The 23259-nt window shown below is 46.8% G+C and overlaps 1 long non-coding RNA gene across 1 annotated transcript; it reads right to left on the minus strand.

Annotated features, from left to right (window-relative positions):
- Positions 1 to 443: 443 nt before the first annotated feature.
- Positions 444 to 14689, minus strand: LOC129144868 (uncharacterized). The gene is made up of 4 exons (XR_008549639.1): positions 14581 to 14689; positions 13133 to 13227; positions 7529 to 7680; positions 444 to 593 (listed from the first exon to the last, which is right to left on the minus strand). It is a non-coding gene; the product is annotated as an uncharacterized LOC129144868 (long non-coding RNA).
- Between the last annotated feature and the right edge of the window lie 8570 nt (positions 14690 to 23259).

Raw genomic sequence — 23259 nt, forward strand, 5'->3', positions numbered from 1 at the left:
TCAAGCTGGGAGGTCGGCCAGCAGCAGATATGTGGGGGAGAGGCTGTCCTGCTCTTACTGGGAGGAGAGGGGGCAGGAACCAAGACCCATTGGAGAGGGGCCCACCTCTCTGCTCCGATACCGAGAGGTCACCCAAGCGGCGTCCCCACCCACCCACACACAGACTGATCCACTGAAGTCAACCTCCCAGCTTGACCTTTACCCATGGGTTACCCAGAACAGCATGGGAAGCTGGGGGTTGGTCAGGTAAGGTCCAGGCTGCTCCTGCAGGTCTCATGTCCCTGATCTGTGGAGGAGGGCCAGGGTTGGAGTCAGGCTGAGTCCATTCAGGGCCCCTCCTGTTTCTGCCTGGGGATCTGTTGGACTTGGGGGCTAGTTTCACATCTCACTCCCTTCCAACTCTTCCTCTCCCCTTTCCCAAGAAACCCCAAGATTACCAAGTGTGACCTCGGATGGATGCATCCCTCTGTCCATTACTGGCTCTGTCCCCGGTTGGGTGCCAAAAGGTTTGTCTTGTCTGGGTTTGCTGGAGGCTTCTTCCTGCACAGGCTGTGCCCACCTGGGGTTGCTAGATAAATTTGATTTTCAGGCAGCTGGCAAATTAAAAGAAAAAAATTTTTAGTATAAGTGTAACCTGTTTCAAAAAAACAGGCCCAAAATGGAGTCGTTCATGCTGAGGCCACTAAGACTTAATAGCTAACCTAATTGCAGTTTCAGCCTCTCCTAAAAGTGGTAATTTAAACTAATCAACCAGAAGCTCCTAGCCAGCCCTGGTGAGGTCATCTGCATAATAAGATCCCCTGCCTTCCCCTAATGGAAGGTGGCCCTGCCTGAAGTAATCTTTCTTTCATTTTTCTAATAACCTTGTCCCACTAATTCTGGATATAAAAACCTTCCACTTCGATAACGTTTTGCAGCGCCTTTCTACTTGCTAATTGTAATGCTGCCAGAGTCACGAAATCATTTAATAAAGCCATTAGATCTTTAAAATGAACTCGGTTTAAAAAAATCAGCTAACCTGAATTTTTGTTACTTAACACCCCAAAATTGAATGGGGCATATTTAAACTGGGGGTCCTGTTTCTATTTACTAAGGCAGTCACACCCCCATCCCATCTACCTCAGGGAGACTGAGACCAAGAGAGAAGGGTGGACAAAAAAGGGAAGAGATTGGCTGAGATCACCACCAGCACTTCCTCTTCTAGGCCACTCCCTCTCTCCCTCAGCTGTCAGGCCTCCAGGATTCTGGAATTGGGCTCCCTGGGGGAGGGTGGCTGGACGCCCTTCAGAGTTGGAGTAGGCCCTTCTGCTGCCGATCTCCTCCCTGCAATGTTCCCATGACTTGGGAAAGGACAATGCTAAGGAAATCGTCCTCCTTCTCCCTTGGTCTCTGCGTGACTCCTGCCTGGCTGAGCTGGAGGTGCTAGTCACCCTTCCTGACGTCCAGCAGCCACCACTGACACAGCCACTCTCATGGAAAGAAATCTTCAGACGTGCCTGTCTCCTGTCCCTGGGTGGAGTGGGAAGGGGCCTGATGCCAGGGCTTTATTTACAAACTGTGGAGACTAAACAGGTCCCGGACCCCGTCGGGATTGGAGTCACTCTTCAATCTCACAGCCTGGAGTGCAGGAAGAGCAAGATCCAGGCACCAACAGGCAGCTGAGTGTCTGGTTCAAAGGAGGCGCCCTTCCTTCCATCCCTTTCACCTTATGATCTCCCCCACCTGCTGGACTGCCTTTAGCGATCATTATTTGCATACTTAATCTGTTATGCCAAGCCCTTTGTGAGGTACTTTATACCTACTATCTGCTTGAATCCTAATGACAAGCTTTAGAACATGAATTCCCACCGGAAAACTTCAGGGCAGCAGGGATTTCCTGTCTTGTTTACTGCTTGTGGGGGGACACTGATGTGCAGCACAAAGTCCCTTCAAGGAATGCCTAGTCCTAACTGCCGGTGTTACCTGAGTGGAGACACCTTCCACTCTTGGCTTGTCTCCCGAGGTCACATTCCCTTGTGCAGTGCCCAACAATCAATGGCCGGTCAATGACAATCCAGGGCTGGCCCGACTTGGGACAACTCCAAAGGGCCAGTCCAGCTCCAGAACTCCTGCAGGAACTGTCAAGGTTACTGTTGGGCTTGCACGGCAGTTCCACTTCTCTCTCCACAATCCTTTTTTTTTTTTTTTTTAAGATTTATTTATTTATACAAGAACTGGGGTACAGTTCAGAGGTGCAGGAGGGTGAGAAAATTCACCAGAGATAGCGCGGGGAGCAGAACAGGCAGACGGACCAAAGACACTGCTGAGGGGAGCAGCGGGCGAGGCAGGAGAGGTCTGCCGGGCCATATGGGTTCCTCCCTGGCTGGCTGGGAACCGAACCTGCACTGTAGAGGCTGCGGACAGCTTCAAAGTGCGGTGCTCAACCCGCTGCGCCACCGGGGAGGCCCCCCTTTTTTTTAAAAAAGATTTATTTATTTATGCATACAAGAACTGGGGTGCAGGCCAGAAGTGCAGGGTGGGGAGGAGAGGATTCACCAGAGACAGAGTGGGGAAAAGAAAAGTCAGATTGACCAAAGTACACTGCTGAGGGGAGCAGTGGGCGAGTCAGGAGAGGTCTGCTGCGCCATGTGGGTAGCTCCCTGGCCAGGGATGGAACTCGTACTTCAGTGGCTGCGGATAGCTGCCTAGTGCTGAGACTTTAACCCTGGTGCCACCAGGGAGGTCCTCTTTCCCCAACTCTGCCACAGGCATTGATCCTAGAGGCTGGGTCCACAGCTCTCAATCAATACTGGGATGGATGAACCCAGGGCAGACACTGCTGCTGCTGACTCCAAACAAACATCAGCATACTCACTGCAGTACGGACTCGGGCAAAACTATGGGGCAGTCTCCAGAGCTCACTGAATCCTTAGCACAACCTTCTGAGCCAGATATTTCTATTTTCTCCATTTTCAGGGGAGGAAATGAAATCCGTGAGTCATGGCTAACAAGAAGAGAGTGGTAGCAGCTTTGGCACCCAGACAATTTGGTACGTGTCAACCCTCTTACCCACTCTATGCGCTGCCACTTCTCTGAAGGAACCTTGCCAGCCAGCAAGTGGCCGAACTGGGAATTGAACCCAGATCTGTAAACCCTGCAGTCCTTGCTGCTTCGCTTGAACTGAGTGCTGTTGGCTGGCAAGCACTCCTGGGAGTCTCCGCTGACAAGGAAGCTTGGATGGTAAAAGTTACCACGCCAGCCAGAGATGCTGGGAACACAAACTGTTCCCTAGACCTGGAATGCTCTCCTCTGCCCTTCCCCACTGTGGTTTTTCTTGTGAAGGCTAAACACCAGCCAGAAGCCAGCTTAGACGTGACCTTCTCTGCAAAGCCTTCCCCAGGCTCTGCTTCCTCCTCCTCTCCCTTCAAGACACCAAGGGCCGCCCCCTCCACCCAAGACAGGCGGATCTCCATCACCGGCGGGTCATCAGAGTATGGAAGGGCCAGGCCAAGGTTGGCCACACAGAGGGGGTCAGGCAGCAAATGTTTGCAGAATGAATGAATGAAAGGAAAACCGATAACAAAGCACAGAATAGCAGGCACCATTCCAAATCCATGACTAAATATTTACCTTGCCCATTGGGCAATCCTGAGAGATAAGCCCCATTTGGTGAGCTCTATTTATGCCGATTTTCCCTCCGTGACAGACACAACCAAGCTGGGTTTGTTATAGTTTGAACAGCTGTTTCCACATGTGGGGCCTGTGTGCACCAGGTGCTCGATCCTCGGCTTCCGCTGTCTCCCTGCTCCAGGTCCTTTTCAGGGAATCTGCTTCCCAATCCTGGGGCCCTAGATGGCCTGGCCCCTCCACCCAGCAGGTCTGGCTTGGGTGTCATCTCTACAAACTGTAGTCAAATTGGGGTTTCACTCTAATTTAAGCTGTAGCTTCATGTGCAGCTATGGGATTGAGTCCTATCCAGAGCTGCTTGGATGGAAACACAACAGACTTGCCTGGGTCTACTACCTGAGTGGCCTGTTGTGGGACACCTCTCTTAAGGGAAAGGGGTTGTGGGGTGACATGTTGGGTCTAAGTGAAGCTTCAGAGTTGTAGGGAGGAGTTCAGTGAGTTCAGTGAGGCGTCTACCAATCAGCTTCTGGGATTCACGTTGGGGGTCAGAAGGAAAATAGCAGAGGATGGAAAGAATAATTTCACCCAAACACTAACCTTCGGTGGGAAAGAAGCTGTGCCTTGGGAACACTCAGGTGGAATCTAGGGACCCTGGTGCCCAGGGGAGGCAATGGTGGTGTTTGAGGGGTACCCAGGAGATAGGCAGCCCTGCCCAGTGGACACCACACCACGTGGCAGCTGACAGAACTACTTTCAGACACTTTGAGATAGCCTCCAGACAATGTGTCAATGGGCACAGGGAGGGGGTGGGGGTTGCATGGGGGTGGGGGTTACTTTGCAGGGGGTCCAGGGAAGGGCCAAAGAAACTGCCTCAGCCCAGCGAGTGGCTTTTCACTGAGCCCAGGCTGGTGTGGCCTGGCCAGCACAGCAGGCGCAGGAGCCGATTCACTGAACACTGCTGTGTACAATTTGGTGTTGGTTCAAATTCAGGGAGTGCACAGCCTTGTGCTCTAGATGAGGAAAAGATTTTCTCAACAAACTCTATGCAAACAGGATTACAACATGTAATTCCCTAAATATTCTCCCTGAGCCTCAGCTTGATGTCGCACCCATGCAGCTACTTCCAAAAGTATTACCTCAAGATTTGACGTCAATTTTTTTTCCCAATCAGTAATACAGGTTAGATTTTCTACCAAATTTATACTGGTTATTTCCCAGAGTCCAAATTTGGCATTCTCTGTCTCTACCCACAACTCCCAACACACACATACACATGGCAGCTTTGGATTGAGGCCTAGTATGTTCATTATCGTCAAAGTGGAGTGATGAGAAAACCAGAGTTAGGCTCCAAAGTCCAGAGGGGAAAACAATGGGCTGCCTCTTTGGGGCTCTGCAGTCAGAATGAATGGAAGGATGGGGAGGATGCGTGCAGCCGGGGAGGCTGCATGCAGCCGGGGAGGCTGCCTGCTGCGTGATTGGTCTACCACTTTGGCCGGATGGACATGTGGTGTTTGGTTTAGGGCCCAGGCTTAAGGGCACAAACACCTGGTATAAATGGTCAGGCTCAATTGTTCTCCCTCCCTTCCCAGGAAAGGCCAGGAAGGAAAAGGCCTCAGCTTGAGAAGGAGGTATTGTCCTCAGTGGGTTAAGCACCATGGTCAGGTAGCCAGGTCTGGCAGGGGGCCAGTGGGGAACACGAGAATTTCGTGTCTGCTGGGTGACAGCTGCCTTCCCGAGTATAAGTTACTTAATCTTTATCTTTCCCATCCTGTCTCTGGAACTATCATGTCCTAGTTAAATCCCGATAAGACACTTTAAAACAATCCAAAGTCCAGTTGGAGCCAGAGGCCTTAACCTGACCCAGAGTCTGTCTTTCTCCTTCCCTGGCCTACCTCCCCTTTCTCTATCTGTCTAGCTCCTTAGGGTTCCTGGGCTGCCAGAGCTTGGAGAAATCAAGCTCAGATGTCAGTCTTCATCAGTGGTGACTATTTGCTCCTGAGAGTTCTTCATCTCCCAGGAAGAGAGGTAGGGGCTTTCTGGACTCCTATTTTCTCTCCCTATCTGATAAAAATTTGCATGAGCATAAGTATTATCTGTTATAGTAGGGTTTCCACATCTACTTCCTCAATTGGTGCTTATCACAACACTATATAGCAGCCAGGGTCATGATTAGACTCATCCCTTGTCAAGGACAGGCCAGTGAGGTTTAGGATGATTGCCCCACCTTGCAGGAGTTACTAAGTGTCCACAGACTTCAGCTCAGGGTGAAGTGGGGTGGTGTAGAAACCACTGTATTAATCTGGGTATGACTCCAGTTCGGAAACAGTTCATCCATGTGACACTTTAGGTGAGAGATTTAATCCCAAAGAGTCTCTGTTTTCCTTCATCTATAAAAGCTGATGCTAATGCATTCCTCATAAAGATGTGACGTTAAACAATGAATGAAACATGCATAGCATGGGGTCTGACAAATAGCAGATATTCTAAGTGCCGCTTTCCAACTTTTCTCCCAGTTCCAAGCCCAGGACTATCCTTTATATCACACAGTGGGTACTCAATAAACATTTGATGTATGAGGGATAATCTCTGCCCTCACCCTATCCCATCTCTCCCAAAGTAAAAAGCTGTTTATTTGCAGCTCCAAGCTCCAGGGATTTATGCAGACAGGAAATGATAGTAGTAACTTTCTCCAAAGGGCACATTAAAGGCCACAGGCCCCCGGGCTGGTTCCCTATAGATGCCCAGTCACAGGGGCTCTGGGCACGACCTGCAGTCTCCATGAAGAGGGAGGCTGATTGGTTTTTACTCTGACTGGCTGTTGTGCAAGCAAGCACAGGGCAGGTTCACTATCGATTCAGGCAGCTAGATAAGGAGAGTCCAGGAGGATTTTTCAGGCCTTTTGTTTGTTTTTTTTTAAAGATTTATTTATTTATGCATGAAGAACTGGGGTGTAAGTCAGAGGTGTGGGGGGTGAGAGGATCCACCAGAGACAGAATAGGGAGCAAAACAGGTGGATCTACTGAAATACACTGCTGAGGGGAGCAGTGGGCAAGACAGGAGAGGTCTGCTACGCCATGTGGGTAGCTCCCTGACTGTAGATTGAACTTGTGCTGCAGTGGTTGCTGATACCTTCATAGTGCTGAGACTTAACCCCTTGTGCCACAAGGGAGGCCTGGTTTTTCAGGCCTTCATTGCTCTCTCAGGGAACCAGGTACACAAGCACACCAGGCAGGGAGGCTGGCATGCGAGGAGGCAGGCATGGGGTGAGGAGGAGGGCTGGGAGGCAGGCAGGCACCTGAGCCCCCACTAATCTTTACACTTTTTTTTTTTTAAAGATTTATTTATTCATTTACACAAGAACTAGGGTACAGGCCAGATGCACGGGAGGGTGAGAGGATTCATCAGAGACAGAGCAGGGAACAGAACAGAAAGACTGATGAAATACATTGCTGAGGAGAGCAGCGGGAGAGACAGGAGAGGTCTGCTCGCCATGCGGGACCCTCCCTGGCTAGCGGGGATCGAACCTGCGCTGCAAAGGCTGCAAACAGCTTCACAGCGCAGCATTCAACCGCGTTGCGCCACCAGGGGAGGCCCAATATTTACACTCTTTCTCTGGGCTCTCTCTGGCGTTCTCTCTCACGATCTCACCTCTCCTGTAGTCACTCGGCCTCTCGCAGCCGTCCTCCAGTAGCCTTCCTGTAGCCATTCTTTTATCTTTGAGTGATGCCTCCCTTATAGCCCAGCCTCTAGGCTCAGGTGTGCACACTTATGCATGTCCACACCCATGCTCCAGGTGTCCACAATCAGGCACAAATGTCCCATGCCCATGCTCCCAAGTGCCTTTTGGATCAACACAGTCAAGGCCACAGGTGATAGCCACAGAGTTTAGTGGCATAAGAGCCTGATTAAATAAATCACTTACCCTATACTGGCTTTTCCTTCCTGTCTAGAGGTACTGAGAGTAGCAAAATGGTGTTGGAAAGGTCCAGCTGCTGCCACCATGATTTCCAGGAGCCAAAATGAAATGCTCTCCTTGGGGCACCACCAAGTCCTCTTGCCAGGTGTTTGAGACCCCTAAGGCATGAGATGTTGAGACAAGGAGAATGTCAAGGTCATGACTGGAAGACTGGTCAACATGGGCTGGGAGATTGGCCCGTGTCTAGACCGTGATGTCCTTTTTTGTGTCAGCAAAGCAAAGCCTGAGAAACAGGCAAGATTAGAAAGGGAAGGATTTCCCTGGTGGCACAAGGGGTTAAGCATGGCACTATGAGGTTATCTGCAGCCACTGCAGCATGAGTTCAATCCCTGGCCAGGGAGCTACCCACATGGTGCAGCAGACCTCTCCTGCACACTTGCCTACTGCTCCCCTCAGCAGTGTATTTTAGTCAGTCCGTCTGTTCTGCTCCCCACTCTGTCTCTGGCCTGTACCCCCACACCTCTGGCCTGTACCCCAGTTCTTCTATGCATAAATAAATCTTTATTTAAAAAAAAGAAAAAATAGATTAGAAAGGGAGTAGACTATACTTGATAATGCAGAACCCTTGTCCGGTGAATGTGTGCCTGGACAAGGCTAAATACTAAGAAAATGATTCATTGTCTAATAACTAACATACAGGGGAGGGGGCTCTTTGTATTAATGAGTTGCACTGGGCACTCGGGACGCTTGAACATGGAATGAGAGGCCTTGCGCGCCCTGGGTCCCGCTTCTCTTAAACTCTATTTTGTGTCTGTCATTTCTTTATTCCTTGTTCTTCCAGATTCCTCTCTCAACCCTGTTCACCAGAGCTGGACTCTGCCAAGTGGCGCCTGAACAGGGACTGAGGGAGGATAAGATCTGACCACCTAGTGGGGGAAAATACATGGGGAAAAGAAAAGAAAAAGAAACTCAGCCTATTGAACAACCGAAGGTAAGACTTCCTGGGAGTAAAACAAGCTTCGGAATGCACAGGGTAACAATGGGACAACATAAAAGTAAAAAGTTTAAGTACGTCAAGCTTCTTAAAACTTTGCTGAAAGGTTCGGGTGTGAAAGTGCACACACATCATCCTTTCAAGATCTCTTTAACTTTGTAGAAGCTCATTGTTCTTGGTTCCCACAGCAGGGGACAGTAGATAGAAAACAATGGAAGGAAATGATTAAATGTTTGAGAGTTGCTCACCATCAAGGGGAGGCTATTCTGCTATCAGTTTGGTCTTTATGTAATTTGATCTCCCAGGCGGCAAAACCTTTTCAGGGAGTGGGGGATTCATCCTTGGAGTCTAGTGAAGATGAAAAAGTTTTCCTAAGTCCAAGGGAGCCGGTGCTTGTCCTCCTGAGCCACCACCACATTATGGGTTCAGCCGAGACCCAAAAGTGAGACCACTGTCTCCAGTAGATTTTGAGCCACTCATAGAAAAACGTTTCATGTAGAACAATTGGAGGGAGAAATACTTCAAGTTTTTCCAGTTAATTATTTGAGGAGAAGGTCAGGGTCCCCAACACTAGAGTTTTACCATTTGCTGTGTGTTTACAATACTGAGGCTGTGACTGGAATAATTAAATGTAAATGTATAGTTGCAGAGGGTGAAATTTAGATCCCCCCAGTCTTGAGAGGTAGGTCTAGTCAAAGTATTTTGAAAACAAACATGAGTGTAACCTCCTACTAGGTCCACTGAATCCATAGAAGGGGAAACAGCTTGGGGCCAGCTATCATTAAGTGGTGAAGGAACTAATTGTGTCCATTTATATTGGGAAGTACTAGTCCCATACATGGAAGCCAGTAAATGACTTAGTTCTTCAATAGAAGCTGATAGGGGGCCTCCCTGGTGGCACAAGGGGGTAAGCACAGCACTATGAAGCAATCCACAGCCTCTTCAGCATGAGTTTGATCCCCTGCTGGCCATGGAGCTACCCACATGGTGCAGCAGACCTCTCCTGTCTCGCCCACTGTTCCCCTCAGCAGTGTATTTCAGTCAATCTGCCTGTTCTGTTTCCTTCTCTGTCTGTTGACTCCTCTCACCCCCTGCATCTCTGACCTGTACCCCAGTTCTTCTATGCATAAATAAATAAATCTAAAAAAAAAAAATAGAAGCTGGTAGGGCCTGGAGGGGAATTCTTTGGACAACCAACAATCACTATAGTTCCCTCTCTTCTCCATAAGGTTTAAGGCTGGAGTTAGTGGGTGGCAATAAGACAGGGAAGGAGCCAGCAGAATAATCCATAAGGGAGTGAACATTGACATGCACAGCCTAATTGCCATGACAGGCAGAGAAGCCCCACCAAGAGAACTGAGGCAAGGCAAAATGAAAGAAAAGCTTTTTGGCAACTAGTCCATTCTGGGGGCATAACTGAGTATAATCCCAGGGTAAACAGGAAAACTACAAGATAGATTATGACTGTAAATCCAATACAGAAAGACAACGTGTGGAATTAAGGACTTTCTTTTGTAGCCAGTCATCTGAACAGGAAACAAAGATCTTCTAGCAGCTCATAGGTCCAAGTAGTGGTGGATGGAGCAGCTTTTTCAGTATCTGAAGGCTCTGAGAAGGTGGAATCCCAAGCTTTTACTCCAGTGTGATGTTTCCAGGTGTCCACTCCTGCCACCTTGACTGCCATAGAGGAGGAGAGAATAATAGGAGAAGGACCCTCCCATGTAGGACTAAGGGAAGGAGAATTAATGGGAATGGTTTTGATGAGAACCACACCTCCCAGTTCGAAGAGAGAGGTGGACAGCCCAGGGCTGTCAGGTATGTCTGGCAAATTTTTGCCAAGGCATTGAAACTTAGCTAAGTTAGTAAAAAATTTAGTCAATTCAATAGTTTCAGGATCAAACAATAAATCATTTTTGAGGAAATGTCAGCCATACAGTGACTCAAAAGGACTGAGACCAAGCATTTTCGGAGTGTGTCTGATCCTTAAGAGAGACGAGGGCAAAAGAGCAGTCCAAGGCTGCTGTGTCTCCTGTGAGAGTTTTCTTAAGTATCTCTTAAATATTTCATTATATTTTTCCACCTTATCAGAGAACTGGGGCCTCCAAGCACAGTTTCGTCTTAAGTGGCCTTTGTTGCCACAGAAATAACAGGTGGTTTGGCTTCGTCCTGTTCTGTCCCCTTCCGGGGCCCCTAAGTGTCCTTGTAGGGCCATTACAAGGGCCTTTGCCTTATATTTGGTTTTTTGTTCCCATTCCTTTTTTCTTTTCCTGATGTCTATTATAAAAGACCAAAGTGGCGACACTCAGGAGATTTTCCAGATTCCATTCAGGGCTAAAGGCCAATTTTTGTAGCTTTCTCCTGATATCTGGCGCCGATTGAGTAAAGAATTTATCTTTTAACACTTTGCCCTTCAGGCGAATCTGGTGTCATATTAGTGTGTTAGGCAATGCCTCCCTCAGCAGGTCCATGAAGGCAGATGGGCTTTCACTTTCTCCCTGCACTACCTCTGCCAGTTTTGAGTAGTTTATAGGCTTGGATCGTGACTTTCTTAGCCCTCCTATAACACAGACAATAAAATGTTTTCTTCTTCAAGAGTCCTCTGAGTTCCAACCAGGTTCAGAGAAAGGAACAGCTTGACTTCCAGTAGGCTAAATTCTAAGCCCCTCCTCCGTCTTTCCTGGGGCATTGACAGCTTACCAGTCATCCCTCTATTGTAGGACCTCCCTAAGTACTTTTTCTTTCTCTCCTGAAGAGAGAGTCTGGTTGAGAATAAGCATTACATCTTTCCACTCCAGATCAAATGACAAGCTTAGGCCCTGGGACATCTCTATATATTTATCTGGATCACCAGAGAACTTCCCAAGGTCTGTTTTAATTTGTCTTAAATCCTGTAGAGAGGGCCTCCCCGGTGGCGCAGCGGTTGAGCGCTGGGTTGCGAAGCTGCCCCGCAGCCTCTGCAGCGCCGGTTCGATCCCCGGCTGCTCCCCGGCCACCGGAGGAGGGTCCCGCATGGTGCGCAGGCCTCTTCTGCTGCCCGCTGCTCCCCTCAGCAGTGTACTTCGGTCCTTCTGCCTGCTCTGCTCCCCGCTCTGGCTCTGGTGAATTCTCTCACCCTCCTGCGCTTCTGACTGTACCCAGTGCTTGTATAAATAAATAAATAAATCTTAAAAAAAAAATTAAAAACAGATGCCAACATTTAAAAAAAAAAATCCTGTAGAGAAAAGGGAACATGCTTTCTAATAGGTCCCCTTGCTCCACCCACCACCACTTGCAGTGGCAATGGGGAGGGCTCTCTTTTAATCATATCTGGGAGATCATGGGATCATTTGAGCTGAGGAACTGACATCTCCTGCACTGTTGAAGGCGCGGTAAAGCAGGAGACAGGTCCTTATCCTTTGTTTTAAAATCCCTGAGTATAGAGGACAAGAAGGAATTGTTAACAGGGTGATGGCAGAGGATTCCCAGTACATATTAGGCCGTATTTACTACATAAACTTTTATTGTCCCTGAGGGCAGAAAAGACCTGTAGATAGGCCAGTTCAGACTGCTTCCCTTTCTTGTGACAGAACAATTCCAACTGATAGATGGTATTAGAATTTATACTTCCCTCGGGCGGCCAGGATTCCCTGTTCTCGAGATCATGTTGTGGCCAGACTTGAGTGCAAAAAAAGATAAGTCGTTTCTTTTTTAAGGATTTGGGGTCAAACTGACCCCACTTCTTCAGAATACAGGAGAGAGGCGTGCCCCTTTGCAAGGCTGACGAGGAAGCTCTCATCTGCAAAAAGGAATGAAGGCAGATGTCCAGCACCAGCTTCTTTCTCCCGGAGGCATCCTTCCATTTAACCTTGGAGCTCTAGCTGTGAGTGATAAACAGTCTCCTCACATAGAGTCTACTGGAATTAATCACTCCCTTACCAGTGTGACCCGATCATGGGCCTATCTGTCTCCCACCAAACAGAAGGCGAGGGGTGGCGGACTTTGTGGGACCCTACTGGCGACCCCTACCCAGTCTCTTTGCAAAGGGCACCCATTTTAAGCATCTAATGAGCTTATGATAAGCCACTCTCCTCACCTGATGAAAGAGTCCCTGAACACACCTAAGGAGTAGAGACTGAATGAACACAAGTCACGGACAGGGTCCTGGGACCTAATTTCTAACATTGCCCTTCCATCAGGCCATGAAAATGGCCCTCACCCCTAGGGTCCTTGAACATATAGTAGCCTAAGGCTTAATTTTTACTCTCCCTGAAGTCTCCTGTTTGAACAACTCCCATCAAATAAATACCCATCATCAGATTACTATACCAGAGATGTATCCGCCTAGCTGGACTCAGAGCTTGGGGTAAACCTGTACGAGTCAGGAAGTGCCACAACCCTGTCAAAATGTAAAACTCAACCTGTTCTGCCTGTGTCCACTGGTGAGGCTGAAGCAGACACTGAAGCAGAGGCTGAAGCAGGGGCAAAGTTTTAGGGGTGTCCCAAGATCTTTATAAGAACCTCCTGTACCTGCTAACTCATGAACTGACTTGACAAGAGCTGAAGAAAGTTTGCCCTACAGGGGGAGGGACCAAGAAGGTGAAAGTCTTCTTCTAGATTTTTAGGCCTCCGTGACTCACCCTTAGGTGCTGGCCTAGCAGAACGCCTCGTCTGTGCCTTCGGATCTCCTGGATGTCCAGGGTTCCAAGGGCTACAGCTCGGTTGTCCCGAGAACCTGTGGAGTCCACGGATGATAGAGAAAAGCAAGGAATCAGTGACAGGAGAATCCTGACATTACCACTCAGCAAGTGGGGGATCAGGAAGCCTTGCTAACTGACAAACCTGTCACCCTAGACTTTAAGAATGGCGGCCTCACGCTAGTAGCTTTTACCAGGATGATGGGTGCCCATTAATTGTTGCAGTCAAATAAAGGACAGAGGAAAAAAAAGTTATAAAATGTCTGAAGCCCTGTGGGTAACGGAGAAATAAATGAGCACTGGAAGTGAGAGCAGAATGGGAGGATTGGGAGAGAAAAAGAGAGCAAGAAAAGATAAAGGGAGCCATTTAAATAATCCTAATGGGGGGCCTCCCTGGTGGCGCAAGGGGTTAAGCACTGCATCCACAGCCTCTACAGCACGAGTTCGATTCCCCGGCCAGCCGGGGAGAAACCCACGAGGCAGACCTCTCCTGTCTCACCCACTGCTCCCCTCAGCAGTGTATTTCATCAGTCTGCCTGTTCTGTTCCCCACTCTGTCTCTGGTGGATCCTCTCACCCACCGCATCTCTGGCCTGTACCCCGGCTCTTATATGCATAAATAAACAAATCTTAAAAAAAAAAAAAATCCTAACGGGGATCTGAGGCCAGGTGGGGTTTTGTGTAGGATCCTCTGTAATGCTTAGTGAGGAATGACTTTCCCAGCTGTCACATTGGCACCATTCATCCTCTACTGGGTCTCGGCAACTCCCTGCTGCTGCCCCTTATGTGCGGCTCCCAGATGGCCTCTGGATGATGTATGTGCCTAGCTCTTTGGAGACCGTAGTCCCTCATACAAGGATGACCAGACTTTTATTTTTTCAACAGGCAGATGGGCTAGTTCCCCTATCTGGCCTGGCCACCACTTTATCCTTCCACAGGAGTCTTTTTTTTTTTTAAAAAAAGATTTATTTATTTATTTATGCATACAAAAGCTGGGGTACAGGCCAGAGATAAGGGGTCGGGGGTGAGAGGATTCACCAGAGACAGAGTGGGGAACAGAACAGGCAGACTGACTGAAATACACTGCTGAGGGGAGCAGCGGGCGAGAAGAGACAGGAGAGGTCTGCTGTGCCATGTGGGTTGCTCCCTGGCGGGCTGGGGACCGAACTTGTGCTGCAGAGGCTGCGGATTGCTTCATAGTGCTGTGCTTAACCCCTTGCGCCACCAGGGAGGCCCCTTCCACAGGAGTCTTTAAGGCGGTAGCCCTTTGGTATTTACTGACTGTCCTGTGCCCTTTTTGTGGCCTCTTTGATGGATCTGAGAAAATGTTCAGCAAGAGGAACATAGGACAAGAGGAGGGTACAGAAAATATGCGCTTCTCAGCTTACTTACCTGGAATCTTGTGAGAACATGGACAATGAGGCCCCAAAAGGATGCCGGTGTGCGCAGTTACTGTAATCACAGCTGCTGCTGCTGCTGTTCACCCTGGTAATCACCCCAAGTTCTTGTCTCCTGAAGCCATAAAAAGGAATTCACAGACTTTTCAGGTAAGTAAGCAGAGAGAAGCAAATCTTGTCTTGGAGAATATAGAAAAGTTTATTTAAGAAAAAGGACAAAGAGGACCTCCCTGGTGGCGCAGCGGTTGAGCGCTGGGTTGCGAAGCTGCCCGCAGCCTCTGCAGCGCCGGTTCGATCCCCGGCTGCTCCCCGGCCACCAGAGGAGGGTCCCACATGGCGCGCAGACCTCTCCTGCCGCCCGCTGCTCCCCTCAGCAGTGTACTTCGGTCCTTCTGCCTGCTCTGCTCCCCGCTCTGGCTCTGGTGAATTCTCTCACCCTCCCGCTCTTCTGACTGTACCCAGTGCTTGTATGTATGTATGTCTAAATCAATCAATCAATCAATCAATCAATCAATCAATCTTTAAAAAAAAAGAAAAAGAAAAAGGACAAAGAGCAAAGACTCCCAGGTATAAGATACTTGGGAGGGGCTAAGTAGAGCCGGTAAGGGGTCTTGCTTCAGGAATATATACTTTCTTTCCCTCATTATTTTAAAATTCCAGTGGTCTCTCTCTGATTGGTTAGTTCTCGGTGGTCTCACTTAATCTGCTACTGTGCTGGGATCTTCCTACATCACATTCCTTACCTTTCATTGTCCTCTATTCGATCCGGAATGTCCTGTTGACCTTAGTCCTGGGGTGTTTGCTCTCACCCATCAGAATCAATTGCCCTTTCCTTTATTCCTCTTCTTGCCTTTATTCCTCTTGCTGTCTTGAGCCTTCCTTAACTCTCTGGAGGTTCCCAGCTACAATGTCCCTAAAACTACCTGATTATCCTAACTTGCCCTGTGACTCAAACCCACTGCGGCAAGGCTGGTTGAGGGCTCAGCGGGCAGCTGTCTGGCCTTTTTCTCCAGTGTTGCGATCATTGGCATGTCTCTACTGCCTTCCTGCCGTGGAGGGACTGGACTCTCCTTTTGTCTACCTTGAAATACTATTCTGGTCTGATCAATAGGTTAAAAAAAATTCTAATTCCCTCAGTCTCCTACAAAATGCATATTGGTTGAGTAAAAACTTTTAAATTTGCTTATTGGGCCTGTAAAAGGTTGAGTTTCTTGTTAAGACTAATTAAACTGGTAAAAATAGAAAGTGAAAACACAACTTTTTTGAGCTAAATTCTGAACTTCAGATTTTGATAAAAGCCTAAAAACAGGCAAATTGTAAAAACCTACCTCTTCTCCTGTCCTCAGAAAACAGTGATCTTTTTTTGTCTTAAGAACGTGCTTGGGGCCTCCCCAGTGGCGCAGCGGTTGAGCGCTGGGTTGCAAAGCTGCCCGCAGCCTGTGCGGCGCCGGTTCGATCCCCGGCTGCTCCCTGGTCACCGGAGGAGGGTCCCACATGGCATGCGGACCTCTCCTGCCACCCGCTGCTCCCCTCAGCAGTGTACCTCGGTCCTTCTGCCTGCTCTGCTCCCTGGTCTGGCTCTGGTGAATTCTCTCACCCTCCCGTGCTTCTGACTGTACCCAGTGCTTGTATAAATAAATAAATAAAATAAATCTTTAAAAAAAAAAATTAATGTAAATTTTCTTTTTTAAAAAAGATTTATTTATTTATGCATACAAGAACTGGGGTACAGGCCAGAGGTGTGGGAGGTGAGGGGATTCGCCAGAGACAGAGCGGGGAAAAGAACAGGCAGACTGACTGAAATACACTGCTGAGGGGAGCAGTGGGAGAGACAGGATTGGTCTTCTGTGCCATTTGGGTCAGTTCCCTGGCTAGGGTTCAAATCTGTGCTACAGTGGCTGGCAATAGCTTGATAGTGCTGAGACTTAACCTCCTGCACCACCAGGGAGGCCCTAATTGTTCATTTTTGTACAGGGTTTGCTTTCTCCTCTCAGGTGTAGTCCCTGTGAAATTCCCACTACCAGTTCACCTGTGCAGCATCACTATAGTCTCTTGTGCTTTTCCCTCCCCCGTTTTGCTCTCTCCCCCACTCCTCTGCAGAATGTCTGTGATTTATAGTTGCCTGTTACTTTTGTTTTTTAATTTATTATTGTCTGCTTAACCTAAAAAATTAAAAACATGTTTCATTGTGTGACTTTGATTAAAATTCTTTCATAAAGTTAAATTTGAGCTTAACCAAGAAGAGGAAAACCTGCTGCTATTTGTAGGGTTCCAGAGACCTCCAAAGAAGGTGAGAAAGCTTGCCTCCACTGGCAGGACTGGACAATCTGGAAAAAAAAAAAAAATCCTGGTAACCTTGAAAAGAAAAAACCCCAAATGGGCTCTGAAAGAACCAACTTTGTTCCTGAAGCCTGTACAGACTGGATGTCAGGAGTTCCCTCTGATCCTATATGGAATATTCGAACAAAGCCAGCTAGAATTGCTGTTTGGTTATTCTGCCCTGTGATTTTATGCAAAAATAGGTGAAATGGTCTGAAAGTAAATTTAGTTTACAAATATTTTGCTGTACTGCTCGATAAAATTGGCATTAGAGTGAAGAAAACTTGTTTGTAGATGTTAAATCAGTTTTAAGAATTTTTTTTCTTTTGGTAACTTTTATATATTTACTGTTTTGGTTTTGGCTAATGCCTCTTGATGTTTTTTCTTTTGCCATAAACTGGCACACTAATTTCCAATAATGAAGGACTGTCATACTGCACATTCATTGACAATGTTGGTGACTGTTGCTTCTCTAGCATAACTAAAACCCTGAAAAACACTGTCTACTAAGGCTACACCCTGGGATCTACACTTAAAAAAAAATAGTTGGGGGGGGGAGTCTAGAGGATAACTTGCCCCCATAGGTACTTACATACAAAATTTTAGTTACTTTTAAATTCTTGAATTGCTATTGCTTTGACCTAATAACTGTTGAGCAACACCTCATTCCTAATTCTTCAGGCCTTATGGCAGTGGAGTAGTATTTTATCCCAGCAAAACCAAGCCCTAGGCCCTTGGTCGTATATCACCATCCATTACGAGGACCAAGTTGGCTGGGACCTTAAAACATTTAACATGGGGGAAAGGATATGTTTCTGTTTTATCACCTATAGAACCACTTTGAAGATTTATTTATTTTTGCATACAAGAGCTGGGGTGTAGGCCAGAGGTGCAGGGGTTGAGAGGATTCACCAGAGATAGAGTGGGGAACAGAACAGGCAGACTGACTGAAATACACTACTGAGGGGAAGCAGTGGATGAGACAGGAGAGGTCTGCTGTGCCACGTGGGTAACTACCTGGCCAGGGATCAAACTCATGCTGCAGGGGCTGCAAATAGCTTCGTAGTGCTGTGCTTAACCCCTTGTGCCACCAGGAAGGCCCCAAGGATTCAACTTTCTAAACCAAGTGACTTGAGTGGTAGCTGATTTTCAGTTTCCTCAAAAGTGTTAGTCCAGGTGCAACAAGTGACAACATCCTCCTTCTTTTGCTAAAAAATAATCAAGGGCTACACCCTACCCACTCCCTCGCCTTAGCAGAGGCCTGGGAAATATGGATGAGGGCATTATCTTGCCAGGCTATTGCCAGAGTAAAGGAAAGAAAAGAAGAAAGGGAGTCTTGATCTGGTGTCTTGATTGGAAGCTGTCCACATTGATATTGGCTACTTCTCTTCCTCATTAATTTGATAAGTCTTCAACTCTGTGCCCAAGGTTCACAAATCTCTGAAATCTGGGCTGCCATCTGGGTTGTGAAGATGACATGATGTAGTCTCTTCCAAGGAGGTTCAAGGGTAATCTTTGTTCTCAGTGATTCCAGATCAGGAGGATGGGGCAAATTGAAAGCATTAGTTTGGGGAGTTGTACTCAGATATTTGAGAAAACTAGAAGAATTAAGAATCCAGTTCAGTTTATAGGTAAATAATAAAACCTCAAATATAATGAACAGAGTTAGAATCTAATATCTAAAAAGGTATTAACAATTTTTCACTCTACACTTATTCCCATATTTCCCACCCCAAAATAATCAAAGTAAAACTGATTTGTATAAATTTGGCTTGATTATTTAGATAAGTGAAGCTCTTTTTAAGATTGCTTTACTGGAACTTTTCAAAGCCTTTTGAGGTCAGGAAACAAAGTAAAGGATTTATCACCAGATTTTAGCTGCAATACCTATACTTTGGGTGATTTTCTCTCTCAAATATGACATATCCAGCCTCCCTGGTGGCGCAAGGGGTTAAGACACAACCTATAAAGCTATCCACAGCCACTGCAGCACGAGTTCGATCCCTGGCTGGCCAGAGAGAAACAACCTGGCACAACAGACCTCTCCTGACTCACCTGCTGCTCCCCTCAACAGTGTATTTCAGTCAATCCTCCTGTTCTGTTCCCCACTCTGTCTTTGGTGAAAACCCCCCTCTCCCTGCTTCTGGCCTGTGCCCCAGTTCTTGTATGAATAAATAAATCTTTCAAAAAAATAAAGAAACAAAAAGAACAAATATGACATACCCATCAAAGCCTTAATAATATAAGCAATGTTTCCAATTGTGTCCTGTTATAAGGAGAACAGATTCTTATTAAACTTATGCAAATAACTAAATTTATAGGAACTCAAGAGCAACCAAATTCTGGAAGGATCAGGTAGAGAGAAAAAAACCAAACGTTTCTTTTTTGTTTACAAAGTTCTACTTAATAAATTGTTGTAGATCATGAAATATTCCTCTGTAATTCCTACATAATTAATTTTTTTTACTTAAATCCAGTTGTTAGAGCATACCCGAGGGACCCCAAACTATTAAGGGGTGCATACTCTAAAAGGATTCCAGCCATCGAATACACAATGACAAAGGAAGTAGACTCTTAGTATTAAAGATTCTTAATAGAATTAGTTTATTCTAATTTACATGGCTCAGCGGACCTCTCCTGTCTAATTTCTTAATTAGAATTAGAAAAGAAAGATATTTCTAATAAAACTCCAAAAATTATCCATTCCCTTGGGGGCAAATGCCCAGCCAAACAGGCTTAGCCTGAAGCAGCACCACAGAGGCCTAAAAGCCTGCCACAAGACTAAGGGATCTTCTGGCAAGGAACCATTGAAAAGGGTTAGGCAGGTCCCACAGAGCTGGGACGGAAGGAGAGATTCAGAATTCAAAATGTACCAAATAATCCACCATGAAGTTAGGACAAAGGCCACCGTTGTCTGCAAAGGATTAGGAGCAGCCTCCCCTCACCCACATATATCTTGCAAGTATCTCTTCCAAGTGTCCCTACATGGCTATCCACGTGTCTCCTCCAAGTCCCTGGGCACAAATTGAAACCAGAAAAGCGAGATTGCAGGTCTGCCTGCCTTACGTGTCGTATATGTCAGCCCGCCACTCAGCTCTGCCCCTAGTTACCAATAGTTCCCTGGCTCGGGAAGTCTAGTTCTTGGCATGCTGGGACTTGTAGTCCAAGGCAGTTGCATATAAATGGGGGTGAAGAACATGGCACCTCCCTCCACAGAGGTGTATCTGTAATACAGTTTTTCCATTAATTCTGCATATTTTTATCCAGTTCAGTTTTATGATCTATTTTTTTTAAAGATTTATTTATTTATGCAAGCACTGGGTACAGTCAGCAGCGCCAGAGGGCGGGCGAGAGAATTCACCGGAGCCAGAGCGGGGAACAGAACAGGCAGACTTGACGAAATCCACTGCTGAGGGGAGCAGTGGGCGTGGCAGGAGAGGTCTGCACCATGTGGGACCCTCACCGGAGGCCGGGGATCAAACCGGCGCTGCAGAGGCTGCAAGCAGCTTCGCAGCCCAGCGCTCAACCGCTGCGCCACCAGGGGAGGCCCCAGTTTTATGATCTACATCACTGTAAACCTCTACTTGTCAAAGTCTTTTACAGATTCCATGAATCTCCTAGAAGATAAGGCATTTTTATGGGAACACTGTTGCCAAAACATCTGAGTAAAATAATAATTGTCTGCAAATAATAAACTTACGAAGGTTAATTTGATGAAAATTTATTTGAATGCAATTGACAAAGGAATCTGGTTATTTTTGTGTCATAAATCGTTTCCGAATACTAGAATTGCAAGCAATTATATATACCAGGACATATCAGGCTTCTAGGAATTTTATATAATTTCTAGAACATTTATATTAACACCCCGACAAATATTAAAGATTTAGTATTACTTATTTGACAATGCTTCCCATATAATATACCAAGTAAATCTAATTAGTTTAACATCTCTCTTTTTATAGAAGAGAGAAAAAAATCTTCTAATACACTCCTTAGGTCCTCTGGAAAATGTTAGCTTAAGGTTCAAAAGACATCACATAGAATTTGATTTGGGAAAGTTTATAAAAAAATACCAAAAAATGCCAAGAGATTATGGACACTCGACTAATCGATCACAGATCATTATGAAATAATATGTAATCATCTCCATTTAACCAATGTAACAGTGAAGTATTTCAAAAGTAAATATAGAAGTTTAATGGTTAGAAACGAAACTTTTTTCTTTTAGGGCCTCCTTGGTGGCCTAGGGCTTAAGTGACAGTACTATCACCCTGACTGCCTGAGTCTGATCCCCCTACAGGGAACTGACCCACATGGCTCAGCAGACCTCTCCTGTCTTGCCCACTGCTCTCCTCAGCAGTGTATTTCAATAGATCTGCCTGTTCTCCCTACTCTCTCTGGTGAATCCTCTCCTCCTCCCCCTCCACCATACCTCTAGCCTAAACCCCAGTTCTTGTATGCATAGATAAATAAATCTTAAAAAAAACGCTAAAGGTCATATTTATTACCTAGTACCATAATTCCAATCTTAGGACTACGTGACTGGAAATAGGACTGGAAGAGGTGAGGACACTGGAAAAATCACGGTAATTTTTATCTTGTGACCCCATTTGTGTTGTAAGGCAACAGAGGGTCTAGCAAAGAACATCATGGAAACTGGAATTTAAAACAAAAGCTTTTGGTCCAGACAGTAAGTAGAGGAGGCCTTCAACAGTAATAGACTCAGTACATCCAGAAGGCAGTAAGCCTCATGAACTAGGGGGTTTCTCTTGGCATCCAAGTCCTTTTAATTTCCTCAAGCCTTTTAGCTAGGTTTGTTATATCATAGTTCTGAGCCAGATATATTCCAGCTGGTATAAATCCAGGCAGAAACTGGAATATGATGTAGGCATGGAGGTCATGGACAGTGGAGCAAGTAGTGGGCCAGTTTGAGTCTGCCTCCTCTGGTGAGATGGGTGAACTCATTCCAGAATTTTTTAAATACCTATAAGCACGTTGAAATCAATAGGGGAGGTTTGGGGATGGTAAAGATAGATGGAATTTGAGTTGTTTCTGGAGTCACACCTTTGGTTCTATAAAGATACAACTTGTGGGCCTCTCTGATGGCACAAGGGGTTAAGATGCAACCTATGAAGCTATCCACAGCCACTGCAGCACAAGTTTGATCCCCCGGCTGGCCAGGAAGCAACCCACATGGCACAGCAGACCTCTCCTGACTTGCCCGCTGCTCCCCTCAGCAGTATACTTTGGTCAATCTGCCTATTAGCTATTCTGTTCCCCACTCTGTCTCTGGTGAATCCTCTCACCACTCACACCTCTGGCCATACCCCAGCTCTTGTACGCATAAATAAATAATTTTTTTTTTTTTTTTAAAACACAACTTGTTAGACAAGGACAGTTTCTAATTCCTCTAAGAATTGAGCTGTAACCTGAATGACAGCAAAAGGCTGATACATCCATGCACCTTTTTTTTCTCTTTCTGGGTACATTTAGCTTGGGGAGAAAACCTAAAAAAAAATTTGTTAGGTTATTATTTTTCTAAAACCTGCAAACACTCTTTAAGATAGACAAGAGAAAGACCAAGGGCTGGGGTTTACATGTTACTACAGACTAAACTAGACTCAGTCTGACTCCAGAACCCAGTTAGATTTCTAAGGTAGACCCAATCCAACTCCAGCCAGTAGTACCACCAACAGCTCCTGTAGGGCCTGTGGGAAAACACAGTTTTCTCAGTTTCTCACTGCTTTTCAGCTGTAACCTTCCAGCACAGGAGGCCTAGTGGATAACATGTATCATGAGATGTAGTCCACATGTGCGGAAAGCAGTAAATAATATGTAACCTTGATGTATAGTTTGAGAAATATACTTGTATAATAAACTAGGCCTAGACTTGGCCTTGTGCGGGCTTTGTCTATAAATCATATAAAAGCTAAAAGGGCTCCTGGGGCGGGGGTGAGAGGGGGCTCTCACTGGCCACTCACCAGGCATGGGGCCACTGTTGCCAAGGGGGCTGTCACTGCTAGATGCTGCCTCTGTTGCTACTGCTTTTGTTGCCTTTGCTGCTGCTGCTGCCAGGGAGGAGGGGTTCTTGGGAACCCAGGGGGCCAAGGGAGGCTGCAGGGGCCCAAGGAGGCCCGAGGAGGCCTGAGGAGCCTGACACTATCAGGGCCGGCACAGGGCCGCAGTCACCTGAGCCTCTGGGCCGGGCTGCTCCTGCGAGGCCAGCAGGACAGATAATGCTGTTGCTACAGGTGTGTCTCCTGTTGCTGTAATAAAGACTTGTTCCTGCTCTGCACATAAGGGCTTCATGACCTGCTTTATCTTCTGGCGCCATCAAGAACCAGGCAAGCTT

This window comes from Talpa occidentalis, unplaced genomic scaffold (assembly GCF_014898055.3).
Source record: "Talpa occidentalis isolate TD23 unplaced genomic scaffold, MPIMG_talOcc4v2.1 talOcc4.7, whole genome shotgun sequence".
Classification (NCBI taxonomy): Eukaryota; Metazoa; Chordata; class Mammalia; order Eulipotyphla; family Talpidae; genus Talpa; species Talpa occidentalis.